The sequence below is a fragment of the Stegodyphus dumicola genome, chromosome 8 (assembly GCF_044657685.1).
Source record: "Stegodyphus dumicola isolate Sdum_Otavi_A_Nest chromosome 8, ASM4465768v1".
Classification (NCBI taxonomy): Eukaryota; Metazoa; Arthropoda; class Arachnida; order Araneae; family Eresidae; genus Stegodyphus; species Stegodyphus dumicola.
The window spans coordinates 100,955,742-100,977,269 of record NC_140775.1 but is presented as its reverse complement, the minus strand read 5'-3'; the positions used below and the strand labels follow the sequence as shown (position 1 = coordinate 100,977,269).

The 21,528-nt window shown below is 33.6% G+C and overlaps 1 protein-coding gene across 6 annotated transcripts in view; it reads right to left on the bottom strand.

The window, feature by feature from the left end:
* The window catches only part of LOC118192690 (protein O-linked-mannose beta-1,2-N-acetylglucosaminyltransferase 1-like), a 438,475-nt gene that overhangs the window by 168,853 nt on the left and 248,094 nt on the right, over positions 1 to 21,528 (bottom strand). Inside the window, exon 1 of one of the 6 annotated variants that reach the window (XM_085822180.1) lies at positions 14,338 to 14,493. The exons of 4 other annotated variants lie outside the window; for them this stretch is intronic. The gene's annotated coding sequence lies outside the window, so the exon portion shown is untranslated. Of the gene's footprint in view, positions 1 to 14,337; positions 14,494 to 21,528 lie in introns of those variants that run through there. One more of the 6 variants, XM_085822185.1, reaches the window with a different exon arrangement.

Sequence of the window (21,528 nt, the reverse complement as noted above, 5' to 3'; positions counted from 1 at the left end):
GAGCACAACATGATAAATTTCAGGCAAAATACGTCAGTGGCACACTTTTAGCATCATTTGATGGCCTATTCAGCTGCGGAAGGCCGATCATATAGAGCTGACTTATTAACCACTTTTAACCCACGACAGACGATGTTTCTAGCTGCACAGATGAAGGAAGAAAATGCGTAACTAAAATTTTCCGCGCTTTCAGTACACTACGCAAGCTCTATGAATTTTACAAGATTTGGGTATGGCAACATGTCGAGAGTTCCGAAGACTTTATTATTATAGGTCCAAATACAATCCCTAAGTATAATCGCCTGCCATGCCTACAATCTTTTATCAAATAAGTGGAAGGTGTAAACTATATCGGCACGCCCATTTCTCTTAATGTCTTGCAGCGATCACCCTTATAACATGAATAACATGCTCTTCATCGTAACAATAAATCCTCCGCACTTTTTTTTCTCCCCCCCCCCACGGCCTTGTACAGGTAAGCATGGCTAGAGTTGCCTTCCTATACCCCCCATCGCCAATCACAGAACTAGCACCATAACATTGTGCACCATTACAGAGGAAAGTGATTCATCAGTTAAACATATAAGAGGAAAAAAAAAAAATTACTTTATGATTATGGCAAAGCGTTTGCAGGGCATCTACCCAGGAAAGATGCCTTCACGAAGGCCTTTCTAGAGGATTGGATTATGGCAAAGCACGTTAGGGCTACTACGTCAAGGTGGAATGCTCTTCTAAGCGACAAGACTGGTTTGGTTTAGTTTATTTGATTATCGCAGAGTACACATGACGGCTGTCTGCCTGAGAGTAAGGATGCCTTCGTGGAGAAATTCTGATAGAAACTGGCTCGTATTCATGTTACTCGTGCGAAAAACTACAAAAGCGCCCATGCAGTCAGTCCGTTCTCCTGGATCGAATCCAGATCAAACTACCAGAGTTCAACAGCATTACCGCTCAGGCGCGACCAGATAGATTGGATTAGATACTCGAATTTATTAAAGATGCCTTTGTCTAGCACTTTTAAAGAAAACTGATTCATATTTAAGCTACGTACGAGAAAAGCCAAGAAAATCCAACTCCGCTAAATCGCTCGCAGGTAATTGATTCAAGAGCTAACGCATTATTCAGCAATCTTTATCAATTCGACCACTGGCGATCTATTTATAGAGGAATTAAAATCTCACAAGCATTATACTTTTGGTCTACCCCTCATAGAATTTAGTTAACACAGAAGTTTATTGAAAAATTCGGCTACGGCTTTAAACAGAGAGTCCCAGTCCAAAATTCATTATTGAATTAAGGCATCGTTTGGAAGTATGAGAAGCAAAAAACTCACACTCGTTCACACATTTGCATTGATTTTTTTATGTTTTAATCCTCGTTAAAGAGTACAGATGCATGGGATCTTCAAGTCCAGCAAAGAAATCTTCATGCACAAGCAACTTCTCGAAACCACGACTGTAAAAAAGACTTCCGGAAAGCATCTTTTTCATGTCGCATTTACTACCACAAAGAATGTCCAGCACGCAGCTACAAGCGGGATGTCAAAGCGACGATGACAAGACACCGGAAAAAAATATTCCGCAAATCTATTTGTTAAAGGGTAGCTGTAGTATTTATTTCACTTCATCGTGGTATTTCATTTCACCCTCTACGCGTACTGTGCTTGCGTCAAAATTTTCAATTTAGACGCAAACTTTAAATGGCTATTCTTAATTCGTTTTTATTCAATTTCATTAGAAATATTCGTGGTCAAGATAAGTAGAGAAATAATTTACACCCCTCCCCAACAGAAACATGTTATACATCAGAAATAGTAGTTTAGACGGTCATTTTTCTTAGAATGTAAACAAATAATTATTTGAAGAGGATTTACGTGCAAATGTCCCCACTTAAAAAATTATTAAAATTATAGTGGTGATTCTCATTATGGATGCAATCGGTTATGCTATACACTGTTGATTCATGGATTACTAATGGTATAATTTTAATCCATTCCCAAGCTTGGGCTAAAATTCTGAAATATCGCAATAATAATAAAAAAAATTAAATGTCAGGAAATATATTATATTAAAAAAACAATAGAAATGTTGTGAATTTCCTATGAATTTTCTGTCCAATGTGAAAGCAGTAAGTATTACAGTTTTTTAGATCAGTTTATTCTGAATCGTCATTATCTTGCTCGGGAGGTTAAAACTCTGCTGTACTTTACCTTTTCAGACATCTATCTTTGATTCTGAGAACAGACTCAGAATATTGTAAGTTATCTAAAGTGATGTTCCTCTTCTTTAAGGTGTTTATAAAATAATGCATAGTTTTGACACCGAACAAATTAGCCACTTTTGGGAATGCCACTGCTTCCCTAATATATTCCCGACAATCTCTTCTAATTAAATAAATTTTTGTCGTGAGAAATATGAAATTATCTAATTTCTGCTTCTTCAAACGGTGCTTAGTTGCAGCAAACTCGGATCATTTATGTTCTCTTTTTTCTAACCAGACGAAACTTTTGTCAGAGTTTTCTCACGCTCCTATCAAGAACGACTTGCAGTCTTATCATAAGCATCAGAGACATAACAAATAGAAGATCTGCGCGATACCATTCATCAGACCATTCTTCCAATATGTCCTTTTTTTTGGGGGGGGAGGCAGTCTTCCAATTTTGAATATTTATGAGCTTAAAATAATTTTCAGCGCCCTTACTTAATTAAGATAGGCTACCCTCTCTCTCTCTGATAGTCTCAGAAAATATGGGAAGAAAACAAATTCATCAACTGGGCCTTAAATGTCTATTAAACTACTAAGTGGATCAGCTGCTCTCCAGATGGAGCAAAGTATTTTTAGTGAATGCATTCTGACTTGTCAGATTGTCACTGGCTAATGAATAATGAAAGCTGACAATTAAAAAAAAAGCAAAGGATAATCCAGTTTTTATTGTATTTAAGTATTTATTATAAATGACATATAAGAATACTTCCAGTTTTTTTTGAAAAATTTCTTGACGTGAAAAATCACAGAAATTAGAAACAACCAAGTCAAAACTTTCAAAATAAACATTTGATGATTATTTACTTATATTATTAACTTACAAATACGCTTCACAATAAAAATTAAGTTTTACAGAATTTATAAGCAAAAAACAAAAATATCTGACAAGAAATTTGAGTTGTTTTTCAGTGTAATAACATAAAAACTACACAAAACCGGCTGAGGAATGTAAAACTGCCGCAATCATACTGAAAGAGTGAAAAAACGCCCATTCGCACTTTTTCAACCAAGGAAACCTATATTAAAGATTGCTTTTAAACTAAAAATGAAATATAATAAAAAAAATATTTATTTAAATAATCCTATAGATATTTCCGCCCCCAAAAGGCCTTTTCTCGTATCGAAGCCAAAGCTGCTGCAAATCTCAGGCTACCAATCCCACCTTTTTTTATAACAACAATAGACCTGCACTTTCGCCCCCTAGGGGAGTGATTTACTCTCCATTTAAGAAATTTTCCACTCCCACAGTAATAGGCGGTAATAAAGAAATCAACTTCCCGGGAGTTATTTTTATTGTCCGGAGGCGGTTGTTCACTTTTATTGTGGAATATAAAATCGTAACAGGCAAACGGCAGTGAGCGCTGAAAAGCAATTTCCGTCGCTGCATGCTGAAAAGATTGCGATATTCGAGGGGAAGTTGGTACGCAGCGGGATTTCGAGCCATAATCTGGGAATTTTCTTTAAGCTCCCGGGCAGCGATGGGTTGAGCTTTATGGGTGATGATTTCCTACGGGATGGCCTTAACTTTCCTTATGCTATGACGACATTTTAATCGAAGGGAACCGATACAGATTCGAGAGTTATTTCGAGCACAGTCCGTAAATGTTAACACTCATTTCCATTCAAAATCAAGTTAGATGAGAGAAGATTGTAATATGCAGATTTCAATTTTCCACGAATCTGATAGTTTTGAACACTGATGAACTGCAAAATAGAAAGATAATTCTAACATATATACATGTGAGTGTGTGTGATGAAATTTTGAGTCTGTCATAGATGACGATGACAGCTGAAACCGCCCTGCGGGTGTGGCGGTAAGAAAGCCGGCCACCATAGTCTTAGGCCCGGGTTTTGAATCCCGGTGAATGAATGGAGATTGTAAATATGTTTGAGTTTCAGTTTATTTGACTATGGCAAAGCACATTACGGCTACCTGCCTAAGGGAATGTATGTCTTCACGGAGGACTTTCCGAGGAAAACTGGCTCGCATACACGCGGGGAAAAGTACGAAAAAAACCTATGCAGACAGCTCCTCGTTTTCCTGAAATCGAAACTACAGTGTTCAGCGACTTTAAGGCTCGGCCGCCGGAGGATCTACAAATGTGAGATGTCCTTGAAGCACCAAGACATTTAAAACATTGCCGAACCAAAAGTTCTTTAGAGAGGCTGTGGTAATGAAAGAGGGATTATAAGTAGAAGCTAGACCAGTACCTCTGTAGTAGGTGATTTAGGTATTGCTGTACCTAGCTAACTTGTTAAGCTTCCGTCCCAATTTGAAATTCCTAGAAAGAATGCATCCAAGGCGGTCAGAGTATCTTCCACCCCTCTACCTCAACCAAGAATCTCTCCATACAATTTCGGCTGCTGCACAGACACCATACGCTTACAGACATCCATGCTTCTCCGGGATTCGAACCCGGGTCCTTCGGTACAGCAATCAGCGTACCAATCACTATCCCCTCTGAGCGGAAGTAAAAGGAGGAAGAAGTACCCTTATATCAGCTCCCAGGAGGAATTCTGCTTCAAAACTCGGATGAGCTTCCCTATTCTCACCAAATGCAATTTGTTTGCACTCTGAGCAATGTTCTCGGTGATGATACAGCTAAATAAGCGATGGGTTTAGCCGTTCACGGCGAATGCATTAAGTTGCAAATGTTCAGCCATTTGGAAATTAACAGCAACATTGATAGCTGATTAGCTACACTCCTGCACTCATGGCTGATTGATACATTTCTTTATTTTCGAAGTAATCTTTTTGGAAATATACATCATAAACTGCTGTACTACGCGCACCCAGTATTTCATAATTATAAACGTTATGTTCACCAATTCACAGGACTAAACAGAGGATGAAGAGAAGAGACAGACAAAATGTTAGCCATTCGAAGGAAAAGCAAAAAGCGAAATTTATGCTGTTGGACATTAAATTAAGTAAAGTGAAGTAACTATATTTCTCAGCAAAGAGACAAATCATTGTTTTATTGCTACTGTGTCGTCAAAAGTTTCGATTTATTTATGATCGAGCAAAAGATATCACTTTTACTTTTGCCGTTAATCACTCTGCCAACGTACACGCGCTATATGACGAGGGCTAAATCTGAAATCACGCACTTTACATTTACGCATTTCTGGATAAATACAAGTATTTTAGAAAGCGTTATCATAAGCATATTGCTATTTTTAAAACAAAAACAATCAAAACAAAGGACACTTAAGTGGATATTATAAATTAAAGTTAGAATTTTACCTTAGATACGTATATACGGAAAAGTATCTGTACATTTTCAATTGGTACTTCTACATTTTTGTCATCGACCATAAAAGTTGGCGGAGAACCCGAGAAACAACTGGAGACCCTGGGTGGCACACCATTTCAATATTTAAATCTAAGGTAATGTAATAAATCAGTACATTTTACAAATAATCAATTTACAATAATATGCTTTCTCGAAAGTTCTACGAGTGCTTTGTCGAACTCAAATAAAACTGAAACCTCGGAAGTTCTGGACAAATAACCTATTACTAATAGTTTTGAGTATTTTTAGCAATTCGTGCCATAGCATATAAACACTGCATCACGCACATGATTCCACTTGTCTACCAGCCTTCCTATTTCAGCCACGGCTGAGATCTTGAAGTATTCAAACAAATGAACAACATTCAAGAATTTTAAAAATGCAGATTTCAAATTTCACTTGCGTATTATCCCGTCCGCCGTTGACGGAAACGAACACCAATCACCAATCGTTACAGCGGAAATATAAAGGACACGATCATCCGTAATCGCGCTACTTTGCCGGTCGACTGTATAATATCCCATAAGCACCAAAATTCCCATCCTCCTTTATTTTTCTCTTGAAAACATCGACAATTTCCAATTTTTTTTTAGAATTTGGCTTTGAGAATCTAATTCGAAATCTTAAAAGAAAATAATAATAATAATAATAATAATAATAATAATAAAATTCGCTTGAAAGCAATATCAAAACAAAAAATACGTATTCAAAATTTGAGAAATAAAAAATTTTAATTTTTTTTTTTCCCTAAAGCAGAAAGTATTTGCATAACAAATAATTCTAGACGAGGAACTTTAAAATTACTTCTTATAAATGCTTATACAAAATACATCATAAATGATATATATAAAACTAGCTACATCATAGTACCAGTAAAAAGGTGAATCACGCAAAACGACGGAGCAAAGTGCTCCAAACAGGATAACGCGCGCGCACAAGAGAGCACCACAGGTTGTCACTTTTCGAAAATCGAATTCAGTTGGGCAACGCGATGCGGAAGAAATTCGAAATGGTACAACAAGGAAAGAAATGGTGCTGGCACATGACCAAGAACGAAGTTCCGGTCTAGTATTATTTAAATTCTGTTTGAAACGATGTCTGAAGGACAAGAAAAGACGAGATCAAATGGAAAAGAAAGAATTTCGATTGATGACAACTAGACAGACAACTCAGTAAGACGTCAAAAAAAAAAAAAAAAAAAAATTCAATAGAAAAATAAATTGGCAGGCTTGTTTCCGCCATACAAACAAACTATGCAAGTACATACCTCTTTATGAGGGGTGAAGGTATCAGGGTTAACTTCAATTACTTTAGGACTGAAAAACAAAAAGAAACGCAGCTTAGAGACTAAAGCATCTCCCAGTTTGAACTTGCATAAAACCCAGACTTTGAGATGAAATGCGTACACACAGCAGAAATTTTTATATTCCTCATTAACCGTAAAACATGATTATTGACTTACTAATTATTGACTTACTTCTGCGAGAACTTACGACTTTCATTCTCTAAGATAATATATATAATAGCCTAGCATGCTTAAGTGCATTTGCTTCAGTGTAAATAAATCAAAAAATACATTTTTAATTCAGCAGCAGAATTAAAATCTACTTCACCAACCCGAAAATCGCAGTCTTTAGCACCATGTTTCCGCAATATGACAACGTACGACGCAGCCAGTTGACATTTTGAACAGTAAACAAGAAAATTGACTGAATTGTATCGTTACATACCCGCTCGAAAGGCATTGTGGTTAGTGGAATAAATTTCTACGTACATTCTCGGTCTCGAGACTGTAAAAGCATGGATGTTTGTGTAACTATCTTTCCCTTTAAGGGCACAATATCGGTCCACTGCCTAAAGGTTATCATGATCAACATTCTCCATGCCAAGACAATGGGGCTCCGATGAGACTGGCTCTTCCCCGACGATTGTAACATCTCCATCCGATGAATCTATTCCCAGACGAATGCTTAATAAGCACACTTATGACATTAAACAGTAGCGATGAAAAACTACATTTTTACAACGCTTCCATTGAATGCATAAACATTCATCCTTCTGAATTACGTATCATTACAAATTTACAGTTTTAAATTCTTCTTTTGGGATACTTCAAAAAATATACTAAAGAATACATAACATGCTCTGTTGTCTAAGCAATTGCGTACTGATACAGACATATATCTCTTTAAAAAGATAAAAATTGTATTAATTATATACAAATCCTTTGATCTTTATTTACAGTAAATTAAATACACATTCCAGTGGGTAGTTTGTGCAAATTTCAGTCCCCAGAATACATATAATCCCCGAAACCTTAAATTCTGTATTCTCAGTTACCACGAAAAAAAAGCACAATCATACCCGCATACGACCGTAAATTCAAATTTACGATTCAATATTTCATCTATAGCACCATCCATCAAACAACCTTACCATTAATGGGCACTGCAGGAAAAACTCACAATGTATGTAACGATAGCAATACTATGATAGAATTACACACATCCTGGAAATATTCAGCCATTACATACACACACGGTTGCTCTGGAAATACATAATTAGCCGATAGCTGTCGCGTGACGTACTGGCAGAAGTAGATAACGTTGATCCTACCTTATGGTTCAGCGGTCAAGGGGTTCGAACAAAGCAAGCTCACAGCCTTGGATGTAAGTCGCGTTTCCAAAGGAATCTCTAAGAATATCGCTTATTCTTGGGCGTCAAGCTGGGTTGTTCACCTTGACAGTGCTTTGTTTTTCCATCTAGACAGCATCACGAGCACAAGGGAGATTCCATTCAAAACACACTTCTGCTTTAGTTCTTTTTTTTTTTTTTTCCTCAAGGGGGGTGATTCAGAGCCACTCTTTTCCATTCACCTAATGAATGGTTCTGCATCCAGACACAAGAAAATAGTTCACGACTGCTTAAAAAAAATACAAGTGCTTGCATTTTTCAAACTTTCTTCATTTTGTTTCTCCCTCGTTCTTAATTTTTTCCCCTCTCTTTTCTTCTTTTTTGTTTTGTTTTGCTTTTCGGTGTAAAAAGTAAAGAATCTGCTGAACTAAAGAGAAATTCGAGTTCCACAAGAAAAATTCAAACATTATTCTGTAGCAAAATGGAATTGTGACATTCTTCTAAAAAAAGCAGCAAAACTAAAAAAGAAAAGATTTAATTGCATTGTTATGGATTTTAACAGCAGAATTTTTCTCTTCTTCAGTTCCACACATTAAACCACTGAAAAAAAAGAAGGAAAAAAAAAAAAAAAAACTCTACCATCAATATTTAAAGCTTCACTTTCGCAATATTTATTTAAGTTTTGATTTTCTGGCATAAAACATTTGACTTTGTAACAACTTGAAGCAGAATTTAAAATTTTAAAAATCTACTGCATTTTTTTTAAAAAAAGTATAATAGCAAGTTATTACATTTGATCAAAATACTAATTTTGTTAGTACACACATCGGAATATTGTAATATCAAAATAAAAAATTACTTTAATTTAAAAAAACTAATTATTCCATGATAATATAATTTATGTAAATTTTAAATGATATATACTTATTTTCTTATTTTTAGAAATGTGAATCCATTAAACGTTTACTTTCACTATAACATATTTTTTCATATTAAATATTAATGGAAAATGCGCAGCTCCTAGGCTGAGAAGCATAGTCTCATGCAAACACAAATTTAACTTTATATACCATACCGCACTTTGTACTGATCCATTCATAGGCAAATATATATGCTTGACTGTGACTTGTTAAGCATATGTAATCTCCCTCCCCTTTTGATGCATCAATCAGGAATTAAATGCTACATGTTTTTCATTAACTTTTATAAAAACAATTTAGTTCAAATTTCATATTCAACAACTACACAGAATATAGATAAAAAAGAAACTGCTAGCACATTCTTCAAACTAGTCCGTTAACATTTTGTAGAAATTTTTCTATTTGAAATTAAGAAATTATAACGATGAGGAAGCACATCACATCCAGCTACTTATTGATTGTTAATACATACACCTGAAAAATAAAATTAGTTTTATTACTTAAACATCGCTGAAAAAAATTATATGTTTAAGAACTAAAAGAATAAGCCTATATGTCTATACCAAGGTGAAAATATGCATCTTGATAGGTGCACCTTGTGGATGATTACTGAAATAAAATATGCTCTTTCATATCTGTAACCATCCACATATAAAAAGAATGGTTCCTCCTTGACGTTCTGGGAATAACATTTCTGAAATGTCAATACATTTTCCTTTCTTATTATCTTCAAAAACGACTTTTTTTCCTTTTGAACCTCTTCAAATTTTCTAATTCAAATCAATAAATCATTAAAATTAATTTTGCTTGTGTGAAATGCTTTTATTTTTTGGCTCCTTGATCACAAGGAAGAGACAGTAATATAGGAAGATGGGAGACAGTAATATAAGATAAAGAATGTCTTAACAGAATTATGTACCCCTGGTTTTTTGTTATGTTCTAGGTTCCTAAAGAATGTCAACTCACTCAAGAAACAATAAATTTGTCAAACTTATTGTTTGACAATAAATGAAGAGTATGTAAGAGTTTGCAAGAAACAATAAGTTTGACAATAAATTTGTCAAAACAAAGATTTTTATATTCATCAGACCCTTAGGCAAACAAAAGTCTTTATACTCATGAGGCCCTTAGGCAATAACCACATGTTAAGATGGCACAGTATGTGTCATTTTATAGTTTCTTTCCTCCCAGGACCTGTATCTGTTGCAGTTGCCTAATTAAAGGTATGCAGTAACTCATCAAAAATTTAAGAATCTTGTAAAAACTGGGACCCGCCCAGTCGGTATAGTGGTCAGGGAAGCTGACTGCGATGCCGAAGAGCCTGGGTTTGAATCCCGGAGAAGGCACGGTTGTAACTGTCCGTCCCTTCATGGGAGAGGCGATGGTGGCCCACCTATTAGGTGCCTCCATAATAAAGAGACCACCACATCTGGCCTTGTATAGATTAATGGACTGGGTTACATTTGTAATTGTTCAGAATCTGCCATTGGAAAAAAAAAAAAAAAAGTCAAAATTGGGATAAATCTTGCATAGAGAACATCATGAATTTTTTAGCTGTTTCTTATATATGAAAGTATTACAAAAATTCATTTAAATGCTGTCTGTTTTAAAATGCTTTCTAAAGCATCGACTGATATTTACATAACATATGCGAAGAATAATAAAATAAAAACCTATGTAAACTGATTCATTTACACAAAGTCAAACCTGATTCAAATTACCAATCTTATCCATTCAGACACTGATATGTTATAAAAACATGAAAGAAATAATACTACAATATGCAGAGAGGCAAAGGGAAATGGATGCATTAAAGCAATTAAATAAACTCATACAGTGATCAAAATATAAAACTTCCATTATTATTCCACAATCCCCTTCACCCCCCAACACAATTTCCCTTTATACTAGGTTAAGTGAATGTGATCTTAGTTTTCTATTACTTACTTAGCACTTTTAAATACTGTATAAGAACTGGCAAAAGCAATTAAAATTAACATTAGGATATCCTTTTCTCCTTCAATCATCACAAATTAAAATTTCGTTCAGTTTTTTACCATTTAATTACATATTATTCTTTAAGATACATTAGATTAGTTAATCATAGCATAAATGAGCTATTTGGCAAATGGAAAGGATAGTTTCACAGAACATATTTGAAAAGAAACTGGCTCATATTAATGTTACACATGAGGGAAAAATATAAAAATATCCCCACTATCCATCTTTCATTAACTTAGTCAAATAAAAGCTTAAAAAATCAAATTTATGCCAAGATGTAATCTGAATCATTCAATATGCACGAAATATTTTACACAATTGCTCATTGTCCAAAAATGATTTTTTTAAGTTCTTGTACACAATGCAGCACATTAGAATGCTACAGCAAATCAAGTAAACCCATTCTCAGATGGCCACTCATGGTTCCAGATGATTTTGATCTTCAGTGGAGATCATAGTTTTAGAAAAGGTGATGCTTAGTACTGATATATATTTATGCTCTCAGAAATACTGTCCCTTTCAATGCCACTTGTTTTGGAAAAGGGGTTGCCAAAAGAGTTAAAGAGCCAAAGGAGGTTGCTGTTTATATACTCACTAGCAATTTTATATTAAAGGAAATTCTAAGACAACAAAAAACTGAATAAAATGTTAAGTTTTATAACAGAAAGAGAAATTTACAAGGGTGTATCTTCATAAAATTTTAGAAAGAAAAATACTATTCACAAAATACAGCCCACTTAATATATTTTATAAAATTAATCCATATATTTAATTATGGTTCATATTAAAATATCTGTTAATTCATATGAAGCTTAGCCTTAAACCTAGTATTATAAATATGGGGTACATGAAAGACAGCAACATAAAGATATATAACATTTTATGATAAATACAGTAGACAGCATTTAATGTGATTGTAGTTAATGTTATCATTCAGACATTGCTGTCAAATTGCCAGTCCATTTTTATATGAAAACATGGAAAGTGCTTCACTTATTGCAATCAATAGTTCTGTTAATATGATAAAAATCTTATAGAATAAATATTTTTAAGCTTGGTTTCGATTTTAATGGATCATTTAAAATGAAGCCCCTTCCCCAAAAAAGCAACTTCAGTCAGGCATAAATTTTGAATAACTCTTTGATTTTAAGAGTAGTCAAACACAGGTCCCTCTTCTTAAGGAGAAAAAAATTCTGCAGAATTGTTTCTCCCCTTTTCCTAGCTCCTGGAAGGAGGGGCAAAATACATGAAAATATCTTTTAAGATTACTTTTTTACCTAAAGATTAAGGGTTCAGCATCAGCCAAATAATCTACAAAATGTTACAAGTCACTGAAGATTTCATAAAAAATTTTTTCCTTTTCTAAGTTAAAATGCTGCAAAAAATACTTATATATTTCCGGTTATATTTATACTAAATTAATTTAATCCCACAGCTATTTTGAAAAGCACTCTTTCTAATTGTTTAATGTTATTAATTAACATTAAGAATGATAGAATTCCATGGAATTGGCCACAGACAATCCTGATCACATTAGATTGTGCCTACTGTATGTCTGCGTACTGTATCTTCCACTACAAATATTCTTTCTGGATGCAACAGCAGCCTAAAATCATATCAGTTATGGAACTTTCAAGAATAAAATACTATTTCTAGATACCTAGGTTTACATCATAATCCAATGGCAGTTGATTTTTGCCTTTCTCATGCAGATTATCACTAAATGCTTTACCATTATTACTCCTTGAAGTAAAAAATTTTTAAACAAATTATAGTTTAGTCGACTGGTTGATAGTTTAGTTGATTTTAATATTAGATATATTTCATAAAAACAAAAAATTTTTATGATATATATCTATCTTACATTAAAATGTCTTAAGTAAGAGATAAAGTAGTTTTCTAGTTCATAAATAATCAGCATCTGAAACAAACTGTAAATATTCACTTAACCCTCCAGGAGCATTGGACGTAAAATTCCATACCAAAGAGATAGCTTTCCCATTCCTTACACAAAAAAATTTCTGCCAGATTCTGATCAATCTGATTTCAAGTTGGATATATATTTTGAAGACAAGGAGTCAAGGTAGAAAGATAGAGGGTCATTTTGGAATTATAATAAAGAAAATATCGCTTATTTGCAACATTTTCGAGAACATTGAAATTTCAGGACAAGTCGTAATCCTCAGTGGGTTAATACAAGAAGCAAATTTCACAGTTTATATTTTGTATACGAATTCATAAAGCTTTAATTGATAAAAATAATATAATATAATTCGATGCCTATTTAAAAAATTTCAGATTTATGATAAAAATTTCAAGTTATCTTTAACAGTGTATGATGACATATAGCAGAAATCTTTATTTAAAAGCAGAAATTTTTTATTCACTTCTTAACAAACAATTCTAATTTTTTTCACTGAAAACTGGTATCAAAATCACAACATACCAGAAATATAATGAATAAATCTTAAATTCTGAAATGCTTAATTTCACGAATTACCAAAGAGTCCTAATAATTATGCACAAACTAATTCAAGTAACTGAATGGTTATTAAAACCTACTAAAATATGCAATGTTTTCTTGAACAATCATTAATTAACAAACAAAATAAATTAACAGGTATAATATTTTTTACACTTGAATCATACGGTAAATTATCCTATTCTAGTACTCCTAAATATCTCCCAGTACAAATATTAAACATTACTCCGAAATTCTACATTATTTATGTTAGTTTTTTTTTTTTATTATTATTATTATTATTTTTTTTTTTTAATTTGTTGGGGAAGGGAAGAAAGTTTATTATCCACTGCGTTATAATTCATCCACATTTCATTTGTTTAATAAAGATAACAACCATGCTTTAAACGACGAGACATTATTAGCTGTCAAATTTAATTTTGATGCAGAAAGGAATATAGCTAAAAAACGGATTTGTTTTTGTTTTTCCAACCATGAAATTAAAAAATGATTTTCATAATATTTTGCATAGTCATATTAATAATCTGCCTCGTCAATAGTATCACGCCAGAAACTTGAAAAACACGCTGATTTGAAACGAGCTTAACAATCCATACTTAAATGTTTTAAACGGAGCATTTAACCTCGCGGTGTAAACAACCACCAATTTAAAATATAGCATTCTTTCGATTGGATACCGACTGAACTTGGGACGAGGCTACGCGAAAGCAGAAATTAAAATTTGCGAGATAATACTCACCAACAATGATAAGACATATCAGCGGAACAATTATCGACTACATGCTGTCTTTGAAATTTAGCACTGAGTGCACTGCATTTCTTTGGCGAGCGTAACCAGAAGCCAACACCCTCGAACCACTCACTTTCGTTGCCGATCCGCCGCCATGCTTGACATGTAGCGCCATCTGGCAACATCAAAAATTACGTCATTGTATGACGTAAACGGAGTATGCCACTCGGCGGATGGGGAGGACAAAGAGAATTCGAAGAACTAGCGCTGAACTTAAAATCTCTCAAGACAAACTTGCAATAACTTCTGCTATTTAGCATTTAATGATTTACTGCAATTCTAATTTTTCAAAATGAGAAAAGTAATTCTTCAAAGATTTACATTTTCCTAAAACGGCGAAATATATAAATGTAGAAGTAAGCTTTATAAAATGTAAAATATTTGTAAAGTTCGAATTCTTTTATCTAAATTAACAAAGTCGGAGTAAAGCAAACCTGGAAATACCGGTGAAAATGCAAGCGATTTGGGTTCATCGTATTTTAGCAGTAAGTGTAAAAGTATTTTAGCCAAAAAGTTTCGGTCACTGTGTGACGTTTAAGCTGTTACTTGATAAAAGCAATATGCAAATAAATCCTTATATTTGCTTAGCTTTAACTCCTCAGAGTCAATAAGAAGGAAAAGACAAAATAAATTTCTTAGTAAAATAATAGTTTTAAAAAAGGTTTTTAATAATCGGGGACTGTGAAGTAGTACTACGTTCCCTGCCAAGAAACAGGATAATATCATTACATCTTATTAAATATTATGTTTTAATAAGATATTGTATTTTAATACGGTTTTAACAATTTTTTTTTCACTATTAGAAAGTTTAAAATGTTCTTTTTATTTAGGTTATTTCTCCTTTCTAGTCTAAAAACAGTAAAGTGCTTTAAGTAAATCTTTCTGAAGGGCGACATTATAAAATTAATAGTTATCATACGATTCTTAAATAATACAGACCATGCATGAACTTATATAACAGTAAAGATGAAACGAAATCTTTAACGCACTAGCGTTCAAACGGAAACTTTTATAAACTACTATGATTAAGACAATATTATGAACCTCTGACAAAAAATAAAATTATTTCATCATTCCAAATAATATAATGCCAGTAATATATTCCTCTTTCCTAATTATTGCCTTTGTTCTCTTAGTAGTCTGTTCAAAACTTAAATAGCGCCAGAGCTCTGCTCCAGTATTTCTCAGCTTTTGTTTTAAATCACAGTTTTAACTGGAGCGTACCGGAGCCCTAAATAAAAAGCTCTTTTACAAAACTGAACCATAATTTCAGCAGAAAATTCTTTTGATCCCCAAACTTTTATTTTAATAGCATGTAAGGTCTTAAAAACCGATTCTAATTTCTGAATGTAGGTCTGTCTTTCTCTGGCAATCAATCTCTTTGAAGAAGGTTGAGACTTTAAAAGGGGAAAAAAAGGCCCTACGTACATGTCAAAGGCTTATTCTCCAGAGCATCTGCAGACTTTTTGAAACCATATAACCAAAAGCGGAAAACGAAAATTGTCACTTTACAGATCAATCCTCGAATTCGGGAGGGGGGAGTTTTTCCCTGTCAAATTCCGCCATATAGCTTGAACTTAAAACTTCCTTTCATACTCTCATACTCTTTCTAGCATTCTCTCTATTCTCATTAGTGATGTTTTAACCCTTTTTCCATTTTTGAATGGTTTGCTGGAAAAAAAAAAAAGTCTTTGTTTCTGCCGTCATTTGAAATAGCAGTTTATACTGCATATTGAGGGTTTAAATTTAGTCAGAGCCCAATTGAGCTACTTCTCAGATTTTGAGTTAAATTGTAATTCCAGTCACAGCCCCAAATAAGACGAGAACCAGTATTTTATTTTATTATTTAACTATTTTTCATTCATACAATAATTTGTTGTACTTTTATTTATATGTTCATGTTTTTAAGTTTTAATTTTAATTATTAATTATTTCATATATTTATTTTTGTTCCTCTCTCTTGATGGCCTTCTATAGGACTTAGGTACTTCTAATTTTAGAAATTAAACTTTGAGTCTGTTAGTACACTTAATTCATAGTTTCTCTTACCTGTCGCCAACTATGTATGATATTGTAAATGTGTGATAAGTTTGTTCGAAATTATTGAACAGCGGGTACGCCCCTCGTGGAGTTTCCGCTGCTTTATAATATTCATTATTGTATGAATTATATCTATATAAAAATGATCTATGAATATCCAGAACTACCTGTAAATGAAAAACAAAAAATTACCACCAGCTCCAACATCAGTGCCAGCATCCATGCCAACTCCATATAATTTGTTTTCATGTGTGCATATATATATCTATATGTATATATTACAAGTATGCAGTAACTGATGTAGCTATGTTAGAAAATAAAGATAATGTTTCAAGTGTAAAATTGTCTCTGAAATTTTTAGACACATCATCCCACATTAGAGAACACTGAAACTGTAGGGGCATTGCATATTTAACAATAGGCAGACATCAGCAAACATCATACGGAAATCAACAAATTTAACAATATACTAAATACATAGTACAAAAGTGTAATTACCAAATGATGGATAAAAAGCCATTAGTAACGGTTTATTTTGTTTGGAATAACTAATTATTTAGTATTTCAGCTGGTATTCTTGTAAATCTGGTATTTTAACTCTAGTAGTCTGCACAAAAAGTTTTGCACTGCGCACCGCAGGGCCCAATTTGAAAACCTCGAGGCTCAGCGCAAAATTTGTTACGGCAGGCCCCCTCCAATTTTTTCAAAGGCTTAGTGGCATTACCGCTCGCTATATTTCCGCACACAAAAATATTCACTAATGGACGGGTAATCATAGTTTGTATAATTTAGTGGCATACCAGCACAAAATCACCCTCCTTGAATATCTTTCCATAAATTTAAAGGCTTTGATTATTTTGGCGAAAATGTTAGAGAACTAGAATACATAAGCATAGATTTGAACAATATATTCGTGTTATGTATTGTTAACATGTATTTGGGTAAAGAATGACAAATATCTTAAAACATGCAAACATCTGCAATTTCTCTTCATTCCTTGTACAGGTTTCGGAGTGGCAGCAAAATGTTTGTGTGTTTAAAAGTTATCAATGGAATTTACTCTTCGTCGTTAAAATAAATATTCACTTATTACATTTTTAATCATCCGGCGATTATTCTTAATAGCATAGAGCTATCCTTTATTATATCAGCTTTTGATTGTATATTCTTAGCTATATTATAATTTCGAAATGAATGCAGCAGCATTTAAACTCTATATCGCTCGTTGTTCCTGAGCTAATTGAGATACTTTTGATCTTGTTGCCTATCTTAATACATTCTTTTTTCTGCTTTTCCGCGAAAACGTCAAATCGTCACAATCGATTTGGCAGCTGCTGTACTTTTGAATGTTTTAATAAGCTGTTGAATTTCAGATAAGGTCTTAAATTGTTACTTTGTAAGTCTCTCTTTCTACAATATTGTTTGTTGTGTGCTTCTCCCATTACAGTTTCCCATTTTCACAGGAATATTTTCGGTATTCAACTATTGACTGAACAATACATCAACTAATTCTTTTAATTCCATGTTCTTTTGCTGAATCTTCTGTTATTAATCAGCAATGAATTGTTGAAGTTTTCTTTCTCCGGTGAAGGATTACGGCAAAGCACACGAAAGTTAAATGTCTGTGTGGAGGAATGTCCACGCGGAAGACATTTTAAGGGAAACTTGCTCGTATACCTTCTACATATGAGAAAAACCGCCAAAGCCCCCATGCAGTTCAGTCAGTTTTCCGGCCTTTAATTGGTTTGGTTTATTTGATTATGGTAAAGCACTCGAGGGCCATCTGCCTAAAGGGAGGAATGTCTATTCGTGGAGGACTTTCTAGGAGAAACTGTCTCGTATACATGTTACACATGGACAAAAGACGAAAACACCCACGCAGCCAGCCCGCTCACCGGGATTCAAATCCCGGATCGAGCTACCAGTGTTCAACACTCGGTCGTTGGTGGGCATAGCTGGAACTAAACTCGAATCAAACTACAAGTATTTAGAGATTTTAAAACTTGGCCTCTGATGAGGCCAGTTGCTGAGGAGAAGCGCTAACATGCGCGCATTCTAATTTTTAGTCTGATTTTTTATTTTCCCAATCCGGATTAAATATAGCACTGTCTTCGTGGCGTCGCCAAAGTGCTTGTGTAAACTGGTAGTATTAATATATCGAGTGCAGTATTAATATATAATGTGTTAATATATCGAATGCACCTTTTATGTTATGTATGTATTAATGTAATGCATGCATGCATGTATTATTAATGTGTAATGTATATAGTTATAAGTTGCATAATGCGCACTGGTACTGCTCTGCGGTATGCCTGTAGAGTTTAGGAAATTTTATTATTGTATGTAGTAATATATCGAATGCACTATTAATGTATAATGTATTATGTATAATGCATTAATATATAGAATGCGCCTTATATGTTATCTATGTATTAATGTAATGTATGTATGCATATATTATTAATGTATAATGTATATAGTTATAAGTTGCATAATGTGCACTTGTACTGCTCTGCAATATGTCTGTAGAGTTTAGGAAATTTTACTATTGTATATTTTACTACTGTGACAATTCAACATATTAGCACCGCTTCTTGATGTAAAATATCTCTATATTGTTATATATTGTATAATAAGCATTGGTATTGCAAGACTCCGCAATACGTCTGTCTTCCATCATCAGCCCCTGTTTGGCAATGTTGCTTTTCTGGACAGTTGCGGAATCTGGACAACACCCATATAGTCAGTGGAAGCCGCCCGGGTATCCGGACCCTGTTCTCACCTATCACTTGTAAACTGGTAGTTAATTTCTGTGATAAATGTGTTGGGAAATAAGCATATTATACCACCCTAACTTCTCCTTGTTCAAAACTCATTATAATGTACTTCAAATTTCACCTAGCAGATTTATTTAAATCTTGAAAGATTTTATTACAAAGGTTATTCTTTCTACGGGATGTCAGAATATATGCTTCAGCCATCACTTCATATTCGTTCACTCATACGGAAGCAGTGTATTTGAAAAGCTAACTTCTGGCTCGATACAGGCAGTCAGTTGAATTATTATTTCGTCTTAGATTTCTTGTAAAAATAATTACGAAACTCAGAAGAAAGTTTAAAATAAACCTTTTATTATAACTTAACTAACTACAACGATCGTGTATTACAAAATAAATTACCACTGCTTGCGAGATTTCATAGAATATAAACATCAAGTAAAACTTAAATAGTTCAAAGCATGCAAATTTGCAAAGTCCTACTGTAAGCTCTGGTTCGGGCCTTCTAATCACGCGAGCAAATGTCTTAATGTCTTTGTTATCCTACAAAAGAAAGCTCGTGAAATCATTAGGAACTCAGTCACGAATTGCTATCTGGGTCTGATAGGCGATCTTAAGCTTTTCTCTAACTTAAAATCGCCCATTATTTTGTTGAAAAACACTGCGTTCGATATGAAAATGGGACTTGAAGTTTTGAGATGATGGTACACTGACTGCACAATCACAATGCATGTGAAACTGCCCATTCTTAAAAGCTTTTGGTATCGAAGAATCTACTCTAACACGCATTCGACAAATGAATTTTAAATTCCACTTCATCTGCGTTACACTTGTAATTATGTTCCATGACTTTCAAAACTGTTTCATTTTGCGTTGTCATCTACCCTTTACATCTTTCCGTTTCGCCTTTATTACATCTCCAAGCGATTCGTTAAAACTTGCATTAACTTGAAATTTACAATATTGATAGTTATGGTGAACTTTAGTTAGTTTCCTTCAGATACTGCAATAAGGGCGATATTCAGTTTCATAAATTTCTTAAAACACGACGAAATATTAAAAACGTACAAGCACCACTGAGATCAGACATCACAGCAGGAATCCAGATTGTTTAACAAAATCATACGTGCAATTCCTGATCGAGTGTGCGAAGGTGCCACTTCTTGTTCCTGATTAGTTATGGTCGTTAGAAAATTTCATGTATTCCCACCTTGGCAATGCGGAAATTGCAGTGTGTGGAAATATCATGCGCGAAAGTGACACATCACCTTCTAAACGCAGCAGATATTTCTGATGCAAATCATATTTCACGCAAAATATACATCACATGAAACATTTTTCGAATTAAACTTATAATTCGACATTTTCCATTCAGTGTTATTTGAATCAAAAGGTACAATTCATCTATGTACATTCATAAAAATAATGATTGACCTAGTTTTGTATGCAAATACAATGGTTAGCTGTTTAATTTATAATGTTTATTAAATCAGCGCTTTAATAAACGATATCATTAGCCAACGAAAATACAAGACGAAAACTCAATGTCTGATTTTTTAAAGAAAGATACAAAATAAGAAGTTCAATTTTTTATTCCTCTTTCTAAATTTATAGTTTTAAAATAAAAAACGCATAAAAACATATCATAAGCCCCTAATATATAAATATATTATGGGAGAATTGCTGGCCCCCCACTTGCCCCGTTTGCTTTTGCAGAAATCAAGTCCGGCACACAAAGCATAAATTCAGCCAGAGCTTACCAAAACACGACACTTTAGGATACACTTCAGGATTTGGGCAAAATTGTTATTAATCCGGAACGCCATAGTTTTTCTTCTGCAAATAGAATGTTTATAGGCTGCTGTGGGAATAACTAATGTTCAAAAGGTCTTTAAACTGTTTAGGAGTTAAAATAAAAGGCAATTTTATTTAAAAACCGCAAAGTTCACAAATATTTTTCAGGATAACATATTACAACCAATTTTGGGCAATTTCGCTTAATGCAACCGTTCAGTGAACTGGTTAGCACTGAACAAATCGAAACTTATTTGGTTGGCACTGAACTAATCGAAACTTCGTTTTTTCTTTATAGGAGGTACTGTCTATAAAGAAAAAATAATATATTATTTTATTTCACTTTTTTATTTATTCATAAAGAATTGATTTAAGTTATTTCTCCTTACTTATTAGCTTAATTATTTATTTTTATTCACCATCAATGAAAATATTCCATAGGACTTCCGTACACTTTTTTTGGAGGGGAAGGGGAGTGTGTTCTTCAATATTTAATTATTCTTAAGATCTGCATAAAGATGTTAAAAGC